This window comes from Nycticebus coucang, chromosome 5 (assembly GCF_027406575.1).
Source record: "Nycticebus coucang isolate mNycCou1 chromosome 5, mNycCou1.pri, whole genome shotgun sequence".
NCBI lineage: Eukaryota > Metazoa > Chordata > Mammalia > Primates > Lorisidae > Nycticebus > Nycticebus coucang.
The window spans coordinates 74,283,610-74,304,649 of NC_069784.1; the positions used below are offsets into that span (position 1 = coordinate 74,283,610).

The window sequence follows — 21,040 nt, forward strand, 5'->3', positions numbered from 1 at the left end:
GTTTCCTGAACTGATCTATAGATTCAAGGCAATTCCAATAGAAATTACAACAGGCTTTTTTTTTGGAGACAGAGTTTTACTTTATCGCCCTCGGTATAGTGATGTGGCGTCACAGCTCACAGCAACCTCCAACTCCTGGGCGTAGGTGATTCTCTTGCCTCAGCCTCCTGAGTAGCTGGGACTATAGGTGCCCACCACAACGCTCAGCTTTTTTTTGTTGCAGTTTGGCCGGGGCCGGGTTTAAACCCGCCACCCTCAGCTGGCGCCCTACCCACTGAGCCACAGCTGCCGCACACAACAGTCTTTTCTTACAGAAATATAAAACCTGATTCAAAATTTATCTGGAAGCGTAAAATACTGAGCCTTGCCCAAGTTCTTGAGAAAAGATAAAGTATAGGATTTACATCATGAAACTTCATGATTACTATAAAGCTATAGTAATTAAGACATCTTGAATTTTCTTTAATGCATAATTGCATCAATGGAATAGACTAGAGAGTTTAAAAAAATAGACCCACACCTACACAGCATAACTGAATTTCCACAAAGGCATGAAAGCAAATCATTGGAGAAAGCCTTTCCAACAAATGAATCCAGATCAACTGAACATCCATATGAAAAAAACACAAAGCTCAAACTCTGCTCTACACCAAACATAAAAATTAATTTGACAGGTATCTTAACCCAAATGTTAAAGCTAAAGTTATAATGCCTCTTAAAGGCAAACAAAAGAGATTATCTTGGCAAAGCGTGGGTAGGCAAATATTTCCTAAGACACAGTAAACAATTGCTATAAAGAAACAAAATGAATAAGAATGACTAATACATTTGGGAAATAAAAATTATAGCCATTATTAGCTTCAAATACAGCCAAATTACTGAAATTTACAAACTGTCCCATAAATGCATCAATGTACAAAGTTATAATTTAATAAAAAAATAATTAAAAAATAAATAAATAAAAAATGAAAATACCGGGCAGCGCCTGTGGCTCAGTCAGTAAGGCGCCGGCCCCATATACCGAGGGTGGCAGGTTCAAACCCGGCCCCGGCTGAACTGCAACCAAAAAAAAAAAAAAAAAATAGCCGGGCGTTGTGGCAGGCACCTGTAGTCCCAGCTACTCGGGAGGCTGAGGCAAGAGAATCACTTAAGCCCAGGAGTTGGAGGTTGCTGTGAGCTGTATGATGCCATGGCACTCTACCGAGGGCCATAAAGTGAGACTCTGTCTCTACAAAAAAAAACAAAAAAAAAATGAAAATATGAAATGTCACTGAGGATTTGAAGCAATTGGAATGCTCACATATTGCCACTGACAGCACAAATGGTACACCCATTTAGGAAAAAATTACGGCTGTTTCTTTCAAAATTGGACTTAGAGTTACCATAAGACCCACTAACTCCACGCTTAGTTATTTTTCAAGAGAAGTAAAAACAAACATCTACAGAAAGTCTTCATAAAAGCAAAATGACAAAAGTAATTCAAATGCCCATAAAGGGGAAAATTAATAACTGAGTTGTATATTAGACAAAGAAATACAAATCAGCAATAAAAAGTAAAAAACTTAATACCTCTGACAACATGAACAAATTTTTACTGATGTTATTCTGAACAAATAAAGTCAACCACCAAAGAGTCTGTACTGTATTATTCTACTTCTATATGACATAACTCTTCGAAATTCTGATAAGAATGTGGGTTTCATGAGTGTATTCATGAAAAAATTTGTAGAATTTTACATGTATTATTTTTGGATTTTAATGTGTACCAATTTCACCTTTAAATTAAAACCAATTTAAACTTCTTGGTAGACTTGCTTTTCACAGTGGCCTAGGTCAGCAATTCTAAAAGTACCTTCTATCTGTTCTAGACATCAGTGAGTAAGTAAAGATTGAGCATAATGGAGGGCAGACTTCTTTGTTGAAGAAAGGATTTACTGAGACAGAAAAAAATGAAGACGAGGTTGCACCCTGTGGTACTGGATTGCAGTCAAAAGTATATAAACTAAATTCACACATATTTTAAGTATATGACGTGCACATTCATATATACTCACATCACATCCTATATTACATATAGAATATATTTTCGTTATCTATGTTACAGAAACACACACACATATAGACACATGCTTTTCCTGGTTCTGTCAGAGAAGAGCTGACACTAGTAGCAAACAAGACAACTAGTGTATAAATCTTATTTTCTCAATATTATTTTCCAGTAAAAGAAACCAAGAATACTTGGAAAAAATTGTTGATCTTAGGGCTTTGATAAAAAAAAAAAAAAAGAAATACAAAATGAATCTGCAACATCTTCTTTCCACACCAATTAATTGTGTCCTAGTAGATTACTGGGGACTTGTCAAAAAAACACAGACGCTGACTTGAAGGAGCTCATGCTTGGTCAAATCTGGGACAATTTGAGTATCATAATAAGTAGTGAGAATAAATAAATAACAATACTAGTGGATTATAAATCAATGAATAAAATAAGGATCTATGCATCCATATAATATGTAAATAATTAGGTAAATAAGAGACGTTCTTGGTGACAGTAGCATTCCAACTATGGATAGTGGAAAAATCATGGAACTGGGTATCATCGGTGGAGGCTAGAATTGGTGGGTAAGAACTTTGATGCGGGATGGGATGGTTTCATAGAAAATATCCTACCACAAATTATACCCAAAGTATATTCACATGAGTTACAACTAAAAGTAAAAATAAAAAGTAAATAAAAAAATTGTGGAGAGACCTGATAGATGCCACGTTCACTGAATGATCAAAGTTAGCATTGTTAACACTGAGGCTTGCGTCTAACGGAGGCACGACATTTGTGTTACTCCCACCAAAGACATTAAACTAAATCTAATTATGAAGAAATATTAGACAAACCCAAATTGAGGGATATTTTATAAAATATCTCGTATATGCTCTTCAAATTCTCAAGGACAACAAATACAAAGAGAGTGTAGTAATTCTTCCATCTTAAAGGGTTCTAAATTTCTATAACAATGTATGATGCCAGATTGTACCTTAAATGAAAAAATATTATAAATTCACTACTGCTTGAACTTATAAAATTTAAATATAAACTCTGGAATTATAAAATAATACTGTATTACTGTGTAATTCTGCAGTTTCTATTACTATACTGTGGTTTAACACAATCTTGGTTCTTCAGAATATACACTGAAATATTTAGAAGAAAAAGCAAACGATGTCTCTAACTCTGCTTCAAACAGTTCATAAAATATGTAAATGTACAGGTGAAATAAAGATAGAAACATAATATAATTGAGACAATAGGTAAATAATTTGTAAATCTGAATTAAGGGGTTACTGGAGTCTTAGAAATATTCTTGTAACTTCTCTGTTAATCCGAAAAATGTTCAAATAAAAACTTAGAAGAAAAGTAATACATGATCATTCATTTGAGGATTCACAAATATTCTGTCTTGTTAACTATAATCTTATCTTCTGCAAATACTTGTTAGAAAGGGATATCAAATACAACCCCAAACTAACTGATAATTGTATATAATTTTAAAAGAGACATTTTTAACATGGAAGCATATGTACACATTGCTTTCTGAATTATATTTCTATTTTACTCAAAAAATTATATTTTAAAGGAGATTTCTCCACAACTTGCATCTCATTTCCTATGTAATTTGTCTGTAATATAATGATTTTTTTCATGGACACTGCTTTAATTTTATATTGCAAATTTAGAAATTGTGATTTAGCACCTGTTATATTTCCTGTTTTTACATGATTTCCAAACTTCAAATTATTCCACTACACTTTTTTTTTTTTTTTTTTTTTGATATAGGATCTGACTCTGTCACCCAGGCCGAGAGTGCAGTGGCATCATCCTGGCTCACTGAAGCCTTAAATTCCTGGGCTCAAGCAATCCTCCTGTCTCATCCTCCCCCAGTAACAAGAACTACAGATATGGACCACCACACCTGGCTAATTTTTCTTATTTTTTAGGGAAGGATCTCACCATGTTGCCCAGTGTGTTCTTGAGCACCTCACTTCCAGCAATCCTCCCACTCCAGCCTCCCAAAGAACTGGAATTACACCTGTGGTGCATCTTACAGGGGTATTTGCAACACTTGGTAAATGTAGAATGTAAATGTTTTGGCACAGTAACTGAGATAATGCCAGGAAGGCTATGTTAACCATTGTGATGAAAATGTGTCAAATGGTCTTTGAAGCGAATGTATGATGCCCCATGATCATATCAATGTATACAGTTATGATTTAATAAAAAAAAAAGAACTGGAATTACAGGCATGAGCTACCATACCTGGCTCTACTACTTTTAACTTATCCCTTTACTTTACTAATCTGCATTGTCTTTTTTTCCAGTACAGTATATTGGTTGGTAACTAAGTGTGCTGTGCCTCAGCAAAGCAGGTTTTCTTTTAAAACTCAGAGGTCAATGTAGAACACATAGGTATAATAATTTTGGACTAAAGAGAATATTGAAATAACCTGTTCTTCTTATTTCATGATTCTCCTTTCTTTGACCTTAACTTACTTCATTTACTTAATTCAAACTAAGTAATGTATTATTTATAAAATATAGTCATTAATAAAATAAACACAATGTTGAGCTTAATCCATTAAAGTTTAATATGCCATGATGTATGAGAGTCGGAGAGAGTATTCACTAATAATAATAGTAATGCTTCAAAAATAGAAGTTACCAAATTCAAGCACACTCTTGTCTTTTATAGGAAGATCTAGTTCATTACTCTCATGGTTAAGTGAATTAACTGACATTTCAAAATACCATTTAAAAAAACATTTGTTCCTCTATTAACTTATTTTTCTATATGTCAATAACTGGTCATTATGCACATGAAGTTATTCTTAATTATTGTAAAATTATCTGTTTTGGAGGTACTACTCCCAAATAGCCATAAAGGTCAGTGTCCAAAATCTATGTCATAGATATACAGATAATTAGCTATATTTCTCCTTATCATATCTGAATGTGGAAAGTCATGAAAATACATTAAATATTCTTCTTGACTATATGTGCTGTTAGGATACATCTTTGCATTCTATTTTCTATACCTATCTCAATTAAATGCTAATGGTATGTTCCTGATAGGTTTTCCTTTTAATTTCCAATTTTTTACTATTTCTGTAATAAAGTAATGGTAGTTAAACCATCATCTCCTACAAATAATGTTTCTGATGGTTGAGTTGAACTTCTTTGCTTAATTAATTCAAGAGTTAAGCTGCTCACATTTTTAAGCTATCTCCAATTATATAAGATATAATTACTTCTATGTTGAGTTTTGTTTTACCTTTTATTTAAATTATATTATTCTACATATTTGAATATTAACATGGTGAGCATTTTTCATAAAAATAGATACTAATATACTATCTATTTATGCCTATTTTCTAAAATACATTCATCATATACTTTTAAATATAATTTATTTTACTAACATATTACTTTATTCTGTATCTTATAGGTCGATTTCATTCTCTTTCCTTGTGTACCATGATGGTTAAGATCCAGACTGTGTTAAGATGGAACCTATTTTCCTGTCTTTTACCTCATTTCTTCTAGTGGCTAGCACACAGTACTTATCTACTAATTAATGTCTTTTCAATAGGAAGTTACAACTTTATTCCAATCTATTTGTTATCAAGTTGGGATGTGAAAGGTTATCACCATTAATACTCAAAGGAGGTTGCGTTTTGAAAGTGATGTTTAAGAACCTGCCAAAATGATTTAGCTTAAAAAGTATATTTGGAATGCCTCTTCATAGGCAAAATAGTCTAAGTTTTCACTATATTTCATCCAATCAAATATGTAGTATTTGGGAGAGAAAGAATGTATATATTTTGTTGTAAAACAGAAGCTATGTTTCCATTCAGTAATATGTCCATCACAGAGCTTTTAATGTCATTGCACAGAAGCTCATGTTATTTACTCTAGAGTAATAGGTAGTAAAGAAGAGGTAACACCTATTAATTGAGAACATATGGTGTGGTATATTTCTGCTATGTACTTGCCAAATAGCACGCAGTGCATGTCTTATATATAGTGCTTGATTTACAGGCTTAAGTTTGAATAATGGTGTACTTTCCGTGCCAACTTTTATGTAATAATAGCTAACATTCATAACTTACTAAATACAATGAAGATACTTTTAATAGCTTCATTTTGCAAATGAGGAAAATAAATCACAAGTACTTGTGGAAAAAAGTGGAGCCAGAATTAAAATTCTGTCTCCAGAACTCATGCACTGAACTTCTACATTCTACTATTCTATAAAACTAAATGGAAGAATAGATGAAAAGAGTGATAGTGATGCTTACAGGATGAGAAATATATACTGTCTTTTGGGGCTATCAAATGTGCTTCAATTAACGTCTGTAAGCATCACTTATTTTTTTCTTTTTTTTTTATTAAATCATAGCTGTGTACATCAATATGATCACGGGGCACCATACACTTGGTTCATAGACCATTTGACACATTTTCATCACATTAGTTGACATAGCCCTCCTGGCATTTTCTTAGTTACTTTGCAAAGACATTTACATTCCCCATTTACCAAGCCTCACATATACCCTTGTAAGATGCACCACAGGTGTGATCCTTTCAATGCCCCTCCCTCTACTCACCTCCCCCCTCCCTCCCCACCCTTTCTCCCTTCCCCCTATTCTTAGGTTGTAACTGGGTTATAGCGTTCATGTGAAGGTCCAAAATTAGTTTCATAGTAGGGGTGAGTACATTGGATACTTTTTCTTCCATTCTCGAGATACTTTACTGAGCAGAATATGTTCCAGCTACATCCATGTAAACATGAAAGAGGTAAAGTCTCCATCTTTCTTCAAGGCTGCATAGTATTCCATGGTGTACATATACCACAATTTATTAATCCATTCGTGCATCGATGGGCATTTGGGTTTTTTCCATGACTTAGCAATTATAAATAGGGCTGCAATAAACATTCTGGTACAAATATCTTTGTTATGATGTGATTTCTGGGTATATGCTCAGCAGAGGGATTACAGGATTGAATGGCAGATCTAGTTTTAGATCTCTAAGTGTTCTCCATATCTCTTTCCAAAAGGAATGTATTAATTTGCATTCCCACCAGCAGTGCAAAAGTGTTCCCTTCTCTCCAAATCCACGCCAACATCTCTGGTCTTGAGATTTTGTGATATAGGCTAGTCTTACTGGAGTTAGATGATATCTCAAAGTAGTTTTGATTTGCATTTCTCTGATCATTAAAGATGATAAGCATTTTTTCATATGTGTGAAGGCCGCGCGCCTGTCTTCTTCAGAGAAGTTTTTCTTCAAATCCCTTGCCCAGCCTGCAATGGTATCACTTGTTTTTTTCTCTTGCTAAGTCTTGGAAGGTGATGTACTTCCAAGTATTGGTCAATTTCCTTCAGATTTTCATATTTCTGAGAGTAAAGTTTCTTGTAATATTCATTAAGGTTTTTTTTGAATTTCTGAGGAGTCTGTTGTTATTTTCTCTTTGTCATTTCTGATTGATGAGAATAGAGATTTTACTCTTTTTTTCCTTGTTAGGTTATGCAAAGGTTTATCTATTTTACTGACCTTTTCAAAAAAACAGCTTTTTGATTTACTGATCTGTTGTATTATTCTTTTGTTTTCAATTTCATTTAGTTCTGCTCTGATTTTGGTTATTTCTTTTCTTCTACTGGGTTTGGGGTTGGAGTATTCTTCCTTTTCCAGTTGCTTGAGATGTCCCATTAAGTTGCTAACTTCCTCTCTTTCCGTTCTCCTGAGGAAGGCTTGCAGCGCTATAAATTTCCCTCTTAGAACTGCCTTTGCGGTGTCCCAGAGGTTCTGATAGTTCATCTCTTCATTGTCGTTTTGTTCCAAAAATTTGGCAGTTTCCTTCTTGATCTCATCTCTGACCCAGCTAACATTCAGCATGAGATTATTTAACTTCCATGTTTTTGTATGAGTATGCAGATTCCTGTTGTTACTCAGCTCAAGTTTTATTCCATGATGGTCCGAGAAGATGCATGGAATAACTTCTATTCCTTTAAATTTACTGAGGTTAGACTTGTGACCTAAGATGTGATCAATTTTGGAGTAAGTTCCGTGGGCTGATGAGAAGTATGTGTATTTAGTTTTGTTAGGATGAAATGTTCTGTAGATGTCTGCTAAATCTAAATGCTGGATGGTTAGATTTAAATCTAAAATTTCTTTATTCAGCTTTTTGTTGGAGGATCGATCCATCACTGCCAAAGGAGTGTTAAAATCTCCGACTATTATGGAGCTGGAGGAAATCATGTTGCTCATGTCTGTTAGAGTTTCTCTTATAAATTGAGGTGCATTCTGGTTGGGTGCATAGATATTAATAATTGAAATCTCATCATATTGAGTATTACCCTTAACAAATATGAAGTGACCATTCTTGTCCTTCCTTACTTTTGTTGGTTTAAAGCCTATTGTGTCTTCAAATAAAATTGCAACACCTGCTTTTTTCTGGTTATCATTTGCCTGAAATATGGATGACCATCCTTTCACCCTGAGTCTGTATTTGTCTTTTAAGTGAAGATGTGTGACTCTTGTAAGCAACAGATATCTGGTCTGAGTTTTTGTATCCAGTCAGCTAACCTATGTCTCTTTAGAGGACAGTTTAAGCCATTCACATTGATGGAGACTATTGATAAGTTTGGTGAAATTTGGGGTATTGAGTTTTTCAAAAGTCCAGTGGACATTTTTAATCTTTTCACCATTGTAGAAGTTGGAGTTTGATCAGGAGTTTCTGAGTGAGTTTACGTTTGTAGTAGAGGATTGGGTTGGTCATTATGGAGGATAGGTCTGAGAATATCCTGAAGAGCTGGTTTGGTTGAGGCAAATTTCTTCAACATATGAATGTCGTTAAAGTATTTAATTTCTCCATCATAGATGAAACTCAGTTTAACTGGGTAGAAGATCCGGGGTTGAAAGTTATTTTGCTTTAGGAGATTAAAAGTTGATGACCACCCTCTTCTGGCTTGAAAAGTTTCAGCAGAGAGATCTGCAGTCATTCTAATGCTCTTACCTTTGTAAGTAATGGCTTTCTTTTGCCTGATAACCTTGAGAATTTTCTCCTTCATGTTAACTTTAGTGAAGCTAATTATGATATGTCTGGGGTTTGACTTATTGGGGTGGAATCGTGCTAGAGTTCTGAAACTGTCTGCTATCTGAATTTCAGAATCTCTAGGCATGTCTGGAAAATTCTCTTTCATAATTTCATGCAGAAGGGCCTCTGTGTCCATTGATTGCACTTCGTCATTTTCTGGAACTCCTATTATTCGTATATTTGCCTTCTTCAAATTATCCCAGAGCTCTCTAAGAGAATGATCCGTTTTTGCTCTCCATTTCTCTTCCTCTTTGAGAGTTTGGGAGCGTTCAAAGGCTTTATCTTCAATGTCAGAAATCCTTTCTTCTGCTTGGTCCATTCTGTTGCTGAGGGATTCTACTGTATTTTTCATATCTTTAAGGGCTGCAATGTGTCTAAGTCTTTGGTGGTTTTGTCTTTAAATTCATTAAATTCTTGAGACAACTTTTGAATTTCTCCTCAGATTCCTAATTCCATTTTATGAATCTTGTCTGCGATCCAAATTCTGAATTCAATTTCTGACATGTCTGGCAGTTGTTTATGAATGGTATCTTCAATTACATCTTCCATATCTTCCTTGGGGGGGGTTGATCTATTCTGGTTATTCATGTTACCAGAGTTTTTCCACTGATTCCGCCCCATGATTGTTTTACTCCCTGTGATTTTTCCCCTGGGGTTTAGTTGAGGGCCCATTCAGTGTTGTGGCCTGAGAGACTGGGGCCCTGTCTGGTGTGGTGGGGCTAAGTGGTTCTGACTTATTTTCAGCTGGCTTCTGTTTGACCCCAGTGAAGCACTTGCTCTGGGTTGGAGTCTCAGTTCTCTGAGTTGGCCCTGCCCTGTAAGTTTCCCGGTCTGTGAGTCACCTCAGGCAAATCCTATACTCAGGGGTGGCCTCCTCTGGTTGCCCAGGGAGGCAGGGGGTGTGGCTTCATCTGCCTTCAACTGCCCCTCTGATGTGGTTCTCCCCCAGCCTCACTCCTGTGTCCCAGAGTCAGGACCGACCAGCCGCAGTTCAGGCACTGTCCACGCCCTGACAAATCCCCCAAGAATCTGGAATCCTGGGGGACAGGCCTCTAGATCCCAGAGTGAGGGTGGGGTGGGGCGCCAGGAGCCAAGAGCCACCAGCAGCGAGCACACTCAGTTCCTCCCAATCTTTAGCTTTGCCGCACCGCTGCAGCCCAAGCCTCCAGGTTTCAGAGTGAGGGCAGGGTGGGGGGAGCGTTGGGAGCCCAGGGCCGCAGTGAACACACTCAGTTCCACTTAGTTCTTTTCCTGGCTCCCCGGCAGGCACTCAGGTCTCCAGATCACAGAGTGAGGGCAGAGGGAGTGCCAGGACCCAAAAACCGCCGGGAGTCCAGACCCTCAGGGAGCCCAGAGCCGCGGGGAGCCCAAAGCCACCGGCAGCAAGCACACTCAGCTCCTCCCAGTCTCTCGCCCAGCTGCACCACCGCAGCTCAAGCCTTCAGGCTTCAGAGTGAGGGCAGGGTGGGGGGAGCAGTGGGAGCCCAGAGCCACTGGCAGCGAACACACTCAGTTCCACCCAGTTCCTTGCCCGGCCACATGGCAGGCGCTCAGGTCTCCAGACCACAGAGCGAGGGCGGGGGGAGCACCGGGAGCCCAGAGCCGCCGGTAGCGAGGTCACACTGTTCCGCTCAGTTTTATGCCTGGGTATTGTTGCCCAAGGAGGGCTGCTGCACCACACCTCAGGGAAGTGCTGCCCTGGTGAGGGTTGCCCTCTGCTGACTGTCCTCACCTCTCTCCTGTGCCCCAGAATCAGCGCTGACCAGCCGCAGCTCGGAGACTGTCCTCTCCCCTCTGGAAGTCACCCAAGAATCTGAACTCCTGGGGGACAGGCTTTCAGACCTCAGAGAGAGTGGAGGGAAGTGCTGGGAACTCAGAGTTGCTGGCAAAGGATATTTATAGTTTTATACAGTTTTATGTCTGGCAAGAGAACGCCTAGGCACCCTAGTAAGGGAGGTAGGTCCAGATTTTAGTAGGTCTCTCCCGTGAAGTGTAGTGGGAGGGCCTTTGATTTCTGCCCGTTTGTTTGTGGGGTTCTTAAGCCGATCAGATGGGGGAGGGGGGACTCCTGTCTGCTTCGTGGTGGGTTGTGTACCTTTTGTTTGCGTCCTTGTGGTCGCAGCTCTCCTCAGCGGGGTTGACATGCGTTCTTCAACTTTCTCACTTGGTGCTGTTCGAATCCATCAGGTTACTTGCCAAATTTTCGTCCCTTAACTCTCCTTCAGGACGGGAGCCTCTGTGGAAAGCTGGCTTCAGTTCGCTATCTTGTCTCCACCCTCCAGCATCACTTATTTACTTATTGTGTGCCAAGGAATGTTCACAAAAGAGAGAAAAAAGGAGAATTTCTTTGAAGGCACAAGCATGCTTAAATTTAAACCAATGATGTGTAAGGAAGGCATCCTACAAACCAAATGGTATTCTCACCCAAATTGATACAAACTCTTTGCTTGGTGGAGCATTTTATAATATAGTTGGAGATTAACAAATATGTGTCATATCAGGTATAGTAGAATACCTGAAAAATGTGTGTGATCAGGGAAAGCTACTGTTAGTTAATACAATATTTGATGAATCTTAAAGAAAAAACTAAATTTTTAACTGGACCTAATCACCATTCAGATTTCAAAAACAGCATGTGAAGAAGCATAGACGTTTCAGTTAGCAGGGCGTATTCAGAGCACACAGACAATATGGTAAGAGTAGATTTTAGCGTGTTTGATGAGAGAAGATGCATATTATCCAATAACAGCAGACAAGAGCCAGAAATAACTGGTACAAATAAGCCATGTTATCATTGCTTAGCTTTGCTCAGAAACAGTAGTATATCCGAAAAAGCATTAGCTGACAAATACATGATCAGATCAGCAGAGACAGGAACGGGACATATCTATCTGGGGATTATGAACTCAATTCAACGTGTATGCTCTGCTCCTTGGCTCTGGAAAAGTCAAACGACTCTTTCAAAACTCCGTCAGCTTATAGCCCTCAATGACTTGGATAGGGTTTTCCTAAAGTAGAATTGAAGCAAACAAAACCTAGTATGTATTACTGTCAGGTCCTGCCTATCCTTCTATAGGCTGAAAATCTCCTTATGTACAATTTAGTATCTGTTTGACTTACTGAGATATTTCACTTTTTATATAAACACTGGCAACAAGATGGAAACTACTGTTACTGACTTATCTCTGGCCAAGAGAATAAAGTAGAAGTAACAGAAATGGCCATATTATTTTATCATTTTTTATCTTAGCATTTATCACGTTTTTGCTTCCCTTAGTATTCCTTGGGCATAAAGCATGTAATTAGTATAGTGCAGAAGTTTTAGTTCAGTTCTTGATTTGTTTCACAAAACCTGCACACTGAAAGAGGGGCATTTTGGAGATGGACATGAAAAGCACATTTCCAGAAGTTCAGTGACAAAAGATTCTTGAAAGGCATATTATTTAAAAATTATATGTGAATTATACACCGACCCCATCGACAGAAGGAAAGCTATCTAAGTTAAGCACTGTGGCTCCATAGGGACTTACCTACTGAGATAAGATTTCAAAAGGGTGTGTGAATTGGGCAGCGGGAGGAGCAGAGATGAAGGGGGAAAAGGAACACGATAGTCTGTGCTTTCCAAGGCCTCAGTATTAAGAATAAATTATCACAATAAAATAAATTTTGACTTTAGAACATTTTTAGATTTAGAGAAAAAAGTGAAGATAATAGAGTTTCCAAATACCCAGTGTCCCCAGCTATTAACTTACATTAGTCTGGCGTATTGGTTACTATTAATAAATTAATAATAATACATTATTACCACATTTTGAAAAGAATGATGCATGTTTTTCTCCAAATTTTTGAGCCAAAACTAAGGATGTGCATTATACATGGGTGGTATGTTGCTTACAGAACAAGAGGATCTGGAATCGGGGGGAGCTGGCCAGGATGTCCTCCATCCAGTGCATGTCAAAATGTATGTAATCCACACCCTAGGAGGTAGGTGGATTGCTGGAGCTCAGGAGTCTGAGACCAGCCTGAGCAAGAGCGAGACCCCCATCTCTACTAGAAATAGAAAAGCTAGACAAGTATCATGGCAGGTACCTGTCATCCCAGCTACCCGGGGGGCTGAAGTGGGAGGTTGCTGTGAGCTTGGATCATAGCACGGCACTCTAGACTAGGCAACAAAGTGAGATTCCGTCTCCAAAAAAAGGAAAGTATGATGACAAATGTTAAATTTAAATAATTATAAACAATCATACTTGATTTTTGATACAATGCTTTTGGTATTAGAATATTAAAATAATATAGTTTATAACAGCAATTTTTTATTTCACTAGTTTGTTTTTATCCAAATCTTCTGTGAATTAAAAAATAATATATATTTATATGTGCATATATAATGCACATTATCTTTAAATTGATTTAAATTATTTAGTCCCATTAAGTAAAGGAAAATTATATCACACACACACATATATACCTATATATATAACTATACTTACCTAGAGATAAGAAATTAAAGAGCTATAGGGCTTAAATTTTGTATTCACAGTATTCATTTCAGGTTATATCAAATATTTAATACCAGTTATTCTTTGGGATTTGTTAGCAAATCTTTTAAAACTTGCCTGCGGCAGTTACAAGAAGGAATCTAAGAAGTGGTTTTGATTATCATTTTGGATTGTCAACCTTGACAGTTTGGGTGGGATTTATAGGTATGAAGGAAGAATACACAGGAGCTCACGCCAGTATACCTTTATTCTATTTCTGGGGCATATTCTCTCAGAATAACCAAAGAGCTTGTTATTTGTCAGAAGAATTACAGAGTGGAGCATTTTGGGAGTAACCCCAGGCACAGGCATCTAAAACAAGAATCTAATAATGATCACTTTGGATCTATAGACACTTAAGAAGAGTTTTTTTAGCAGACATAAAACCCCTTTTATCTTATTTCATAACCACAATCAGCAAAAAATATGGCACTTTTCACATTCATTCTTTATTTAGAAAAACCAAAAGAGTTTAAATTTAAAATAGAAATCAAAAAATAGGTTAATACCTAGTTTACTGTTAAGAAAAAATTTGTTAACAAAGTCATTAATTTATTACTTGGATATAATCAAAGGGTGCACTTCCAACCTGCACATGTTTTGGAGAAGCTACTCAGGGCTACAGTTCCCTGCAGACAGGAACCTAAAAGAAACAGAACTTCCAACTTTATGACTATAGAAATCCAGTGGTGCCCCTGAAAATTGCACTGTTTGTTTTTGCTTACCTCATGCCTAACCAGTGCTTTAATGATTCATTAATGTGAGGGCTCCAAGGGATTGGCTGTTGAAATATCCATCCTGTTTTCATGGGGGTGGGTCAGTTTCTGACTAAAGTCTTCTCTCCTCTTACACTAGAGCATGAATAAAATATGTTCGTGAGAGGATGATGGTGCCAGAGTAATAGAACTGAGGAATGTTGCATTCAGGCTTTTTCCTTAACTCTTTCACAATTTGCTTGGAAGCTGAATTTCAGGATTCTTTGTTACTAACACCCATGCATCATAATTGCTGAGGCATATTATGGTCCATCCTTACATTGAGTCTGCATATTGCTGCATATAGCTTTACCCTATCTGCATGTCTTTGTGAGGCATACATTTTTTTTTTCATTTAAGTCCTTTTATTACAGTGGTGCCAGCTACTGCTGCTATCGTTAAATGCCTGTCAGCATTTCCATTATAAACCTTATTTTCAGGGGATTTATAACCTAGCCATTTTAATTCACATTCGACTAAAAGTTGCCATCGAAATTCTCAACATACTGTAGGTGCTGTTTTCTTTTATCACCAAATTTTATTTGAATCTGTTTATCTGCCTGAGATTTAGCAACATGTAAAAGCACAACATTGATGTAGAAGTAGAGATGTTTTGGTAGGTGTTTTCTAAAGTAAAAATGCGCCCACGGAGAATTAGAAAGGAGTTATACAATTTACCCGATCCTTGGCAAGCAAAAGTCTTAATGGATAATTTAAAACCTTTATTATTTACAGTATAATATTTTTCTATGCTCATAGTTTTTAAAAATATTTTTTCCTGGGAACACCAATTCATATCATGAAAAAGTTATGGCTGGTTTAGCTTTGCATCCTGTTCACCATAATGGGCTCACTGACATCATAAAACAAAATATAAAAAGCCATATCCTTTTTGCAGCAAAATAAAATGTCTTAATGTGCAAATTGGATATCTAATTTAAAAAAAATTCTAGCCAATTTTACTTTAATTCTTCATGAAGAAAACCATGTTTTAATTAAATATATATATGTTTTTATATCATCTAGCTTCTTTTTATTTATTTATTTTTTTATTAAATCACAGCTGTGTACATTGATATGATCATGGATACATATATGTTTTTATATCATCTAGCTTCTTTTTATTTATTTATTTTTTTATTAAATCACAGCTGTGTACATTGATATGATCATGGGGCATCATTCACTAGCTTCACAGACAGTTTGACACACTTTCATCACACTGGTTAACATACCCTTCCTGGCATTCTCTCAGTTACTGTGCCAAGACTCTTACATTCCACATTTACCAAGTTTCACATATACCCTTGTAAGATGCACCGCTGGTGTAATCCCACCAATCCCCTTCCCTCTACCCATCTCCTCCCTCCCTCCCCACCCTCTCCTCCTTCGCCCTATTCTTAGGTTGTAACTGGGTTATAGCTTTCATGTGAAAACCCTAAATTAGTTTCATAGTAGGGTTGAGTACATTGGGTACTTTTTCTTCCATTCTTGAGATACTTTACTAAGAAGAATATGTTCCAGCTCCATCCATGTAAACATTAAAGAGGTAAAGTCTCCATCTTTCTTTAAGGCTGCATAATATTCCATGGTGTACGTATACCACAATTTATTAATCCATTCATGGATCATCTAGCTTCTTTAATTTGTTTTTATTATTAGTCTAAGTGTATACTTGTCATTTCTAAACACTGTAAAAACAATCCTGTAGATGTTTCAGAAGTTCAGGGAAAAATTAAATTGCCTCCAGACTTCTTACTGAAGGTGACAAAACCTAAGAAACAAGCAATCTAAACTTGTAGAAATTTTATGACAATGAATAAAAACTAAGGTCTGGCAAAACAGTGCCCATGATGAATACAGACAACTAAAAGCGTAAAGAAAACCATGCAAAACATACAATGTGGGCATAAAAATATTTGGACTTCCTTGGAAAGTAAAAGCAATATGTTGAAGATAAATAATTAAAAATCTAGTGGCATGTTTGACCTTATTTTATAGCGACAAAGACATTGTCCTTGATCTAACATTAGCCAAGGTCGTCTGAACCCAATGCTTGACTAGGCCTTGACCTCCTCCCCCACTTTCGTCGCTCCCTCAGAATCCTGCTTGGTTATTTACAGAAAATCCCTGACTTGTATCTGATCAAGTACTTCATCTCCTACCTTTGATATTTCAGATCCTGTGCTATCTTTAGATAGAATCCTGTTTGGCCAGATTAGCAAGAATTCTCTTACCCTTGATGTCTCCTCTTAGTATTTTTTATCCCCTGACCCCCTCACTCTGCTCCCTGACTGTCCATCCACAGCTGTCTTTGCTGCTGTATTTGGAGTTGAGCTTAGATCTCTTTTTCCTTTGTCCTGAATAAAGTCTTCCTGACCATTTTAACAGGTGTCAGAATGCTTTTTGTTTGTTTTTGCTTTTTTTTTTTTGAGACAGAATCTCACTGTTTCACCCTGGATGGTGTCAAGGCATCACAATAACCCCAAACTCTTGGGCTTGAGCAATCCTCCTGCCTGAGGCTCCAGAGTAGCTGGGACTACAGGCACTCGCCACAATGCCTGGCTAATTTTTCTAATTTTACTAGAGACAGGGTCTTTTTCTTGCTCAGGCTGGTCTCAAACTTCTGAGTAAGCAATACCCCCTTCCTAGCCTCCCAGAGTGCTAGGATTACACGTGTGAGCCACCATGCAGAATAATTTTTTCTCTAAAAATAGTTATCATTTAGCATCTGCCTGGCACTGGCTGTGTGCTTTACACTACCTCATTTAAGAATCATACTGCATTTTTTATATTGGAATTATGATTATGCTCATTACATCTGAAGAAACTGAGGTGAAGTATATTAAAGTACTTTGCTCAACATCATACGGAATGAGATGGCAGAACCAAAACTTAACCCCAGACCTCCCCAATTCTGAACCCTGTGACCCCTTAACCTAAAGTTATAAATACTGGATATAAGAAAATATTATATATATATTATATTCTTGTGCATTTTCACATGTGCATATTTGTGTACCCCAAAATGAAAAGTAAAATCGAATCACTCTAAGTGGCTCTCCACGTCTCTATTTATTTATATTACATGGGCTGGACATCTAGAGCAAAACATTTTAAAATCTACAATTTGCTGCCCAGAAATTCTTTTCTTCATGGTGCTTTCCTTCGTGGACTGTCAGGCATGGAACCTCTTTCTACTTGATGGCACTTTACATTCCCTGTAATGTGCTTTTGAATGTGAGATACCCTCCCCCACTCATCTACAGGTTTGGCCCAACTTTGGGTGACCATTCTTAAAAATGATGTTGAGTTAAAGACAGAAAAATCAATTGCTTTTGACTATTTTTCAAATCTAAGGTGAAATTTTGGCAGCTCTATTTTGCTATTTTCTGTATGAAAACTGAATTTAATTGCAATGTTGGGGCCAAATCTCTTATTCTTTGATTTTGACCATGCCCTTGAGTTTACAGATCCAAAGTTTGATCTTTCACAGAACTGTATTTATTACAGCTATACCTCTAATTGACTGTTTTAGGTAACAAACATCTTTGTCATGGTTCTAGAATAGAATTACTAGAAGTTTAGCTATGAGTTTTTGTTGATTTTCTTTAGAGCAAGAGTTTATTTCTGTGGACAATTAAAACTGTAGTCTAGTAGGTCTGTCTTTGTTCACATGAGCCTTCAGATTGTGTTCATTAGCATCTCATCAACATAGATTAACAATTTCTATATAAGTGTTTTAAGAACATTGGTTAAGGGCAGAGCACCAACAGGGTTGGTTACCTCGTTTTGAGTATTTTTTTTTTCACATGATCTCATGAAGTTAATCCTAGGTATCTACCTCCATCTCCTACATTTTGTGTTCTGGAGATGCTTGATTAACCCATAACCAATGTTAGCCTTACTGAAGATATCTTCAGATCTGTTAAGACTTGACAGTACCTATGAGAGGAATACCAATCTAGAAAAAAGTTCTGTTATTCTAAATTTATTCTTCCATCTTTTCCTCTCATCTTCCTTTACTACTTACTTCCTCCCCTCCCTATTTTCCTCCTTAGAAAATTATAGTCATTTGAGACCCACCAAAGTGCTCAGAGCTTTTAATATGTACCCATAATCATTAAGAATAAATATTAAAGACTTTTGAAATTGCTTAAAAAATGCAATTTATAACCCCCTCCCCCAAGATATATGTTGTTATTCTCTTGGAGAATAAATGAACTTTATATTTCTTCTTTTGACTGGTAATGATGTATTTGATATAGTTTATCACCTTCTGCCATTATAATATTTATTCTTAGGGAAGTGGTGAGTCACAGAAACTCTACTCTGTAAAACTATATTATTATAAACTCTGTTACCAAACCTCAGTGGAACCCATTGCATGGTATTACAGATGTCTGAATAACTGCCTCTCATTTTAGCTTTCATTTTTGTAACCTTAAAATAGTTCCTGATACTAAATCAATACTCAATAAATTTATATTTATTTATTTGACCAATGTGTCCCCCAAATGAGGACAAAGTGATTTTTAAAAAGCATATGAAATCCATCATCAGAGAAATGACTAAATAAATGAACATAAAAAGAATGAAAAATACCTCGGGTATGTTCTTGATAAAGTAAGGTGCAGAATTATAGTAGGATTTCATTTAGTTAAAACACTCATCTGCACGACACACACACAGTCACGTAGGCACACACATGAATCCCCCACACTGCATGCCACACACATGGTTGCATGCAAGCATGTGTACATCCTCTGGCATTTTAGAAGTTACCTGTGAGGGTTGATTTGTAACAGTGGCATGAGTGAGCATTTATGCTTAATGTTGCTGCCTTTTTTTTTAAGTTTATTTTCGATTTTCATGAAAGTTATATATGAATATGGTTCAAAGTGAAAATTTCATGAGTTTTATAATTACAAACAACAGCTTCACATACTCATCTCTGCCCACCTTAGATTTCAGGAATCACTGTTTAAAAATGTAGCTATTTCTTCTTAGACATCATGTAGCCCTTTCTTTTTTTTTCTAATGCTACCATATTTGTAGATAACTTGAGAATGTTTGATTTTTTTTCTTAATTTTTCAAGTTAGTATTATCTATTTTTTAAAATATAGACCCGACTATGCTCCATCCTTCCCACCCTCTTGTTATAACTACATCAGAGTTCTATTCAATATTCAATATCTTTATCATCAGAACCTTGAAATCTGAGATACAGGGCAGGAGTTCAGATGCTCCAGCGCAGAGGAATTCTCTCATTTTCCTGCTCCAAGATGGCTGCTGGTACAATAGGCGAAGTTCGCTTCTGGCATCCTCTTATATTCCTTCTTGGCTTGGCCTCCCACCTTTGAGTGACAATGTTTTCCACACTGCCTGCTCTCAGATGGTCCCTCTGCCCACCTCTTCAGCTTCTGCAGGAAATGCAGGGTAGAGGAGGAGGCCCTACGGCAGAAAGTGTTCCAGAACACACTGTGTCTTCTTTACTCAAGCTCAGAGTGGGAGGCAAGGTCTTAAGAGAGATTTTGCATATCTGTATTCACAGCATCATTATTCACAGTAGCACAGCGGCTGAATATCCACCAGTGGATAGAAGAATAAGCGAAATGGGGTGGACACATACAAAGTGGAATACTATTCAGCCCTTAAAAGCAAGGACATTCTGGCAATGCTACAACATGCATGAATTGTGAGGAAATCATGCTAAGCAAAACAAACTAATTACAAAAAGGAAAATACCATGTCATGCCATCTACATGAATTATCTAAAGTCGTCAAATTCAGAGTAGCTGAAAGAATAATGATAGTTGCCGACACTAGTGAGAGAGGAAAAGAGTTGTTGTTTAATAGATATAGAGTTTCAGTATGCAAGATGAACAAAATAAATTTGAAGATACATAAATACACTTAACTGTACACTTCAAAATGCTTAAGATGGTAAATTTCATATCTTGTGGGTTTTTAAAACACCAATGAAAATAAAAATTATTTTTAAAAAGAGTTTATCTGTCCTTTAAGACTTCTGTGTCCTACAGAAGTCTTTTCCATACAGTAACTAGATGGAACTGGTGGGTGTTGCCCCTTTCTATACGTATTCTCTAAAGCTCACTGTTCTGTAAGAAAGGGGTGCATCTTTCCTGATAGCTCACAGGAAATCTCAAAAAGAGGAATTAAGTGGAGAGCTCTGAGATGCATGACTGAAAGTGGGGCAGGGGGAGGAGCAGAGACAATCTGGGAGTGGGTATGTTCTTCCACCACTACATGTGTCGGCATTATTATGGAATTGAGGGTGTGGTTCTTTCCAGGGTATCATTCCACTACAAGAGGCTGTTTGTTTTTAAGTAAAAATTCCATTCTGGCAAGCAATTTGACCAAAAGACTCAACTCCTTGAGTCTTCTAAGCTGTGATTGCTTCTGCTTTGGATACCTTTTCCCTAAGTCTCCCTTTCCAGAATGGCATTTTGCTATTGGATCCTACCCTCTAGTTTCAAGACAATGTAAGCATTTATTTAACAACCATGCCAAGATTTATCTGTGTCTGACAGAGGGTCGGTAGCAAAGAATTAGGAATTTGGTGGTAAAAGCCAT

General features: G+C 37.0%; 1 long non-coding RNA gene across 2 annotated transcripts in view; it reads left to right on the forward strand.

The window, feature by feature from the left end:
• Nucleotides 1-21,040, forward strand: part of LOC128586743 (uncharacterized) — a 52,377-nt gene that overhangs the window by 17,781 nt on the left and 13,556 nt on the right. Inside the window, exon 3 of one of the 2 annotated variants that reach the window (XR_008380290.1) lies at nt 3,833-4,191. The exons of the other annotated variant lie outside the window; for it this stretch is intronic. This is a non-coding gene — a long non-coding RNA (uncharacterized LOC128586743). Of the gene's footprint in view, nt 1-3,832; nt 4,192-21,040 lie in introns of those variants that run through there. 2 annotated transcript variants of the gene reach the window in all.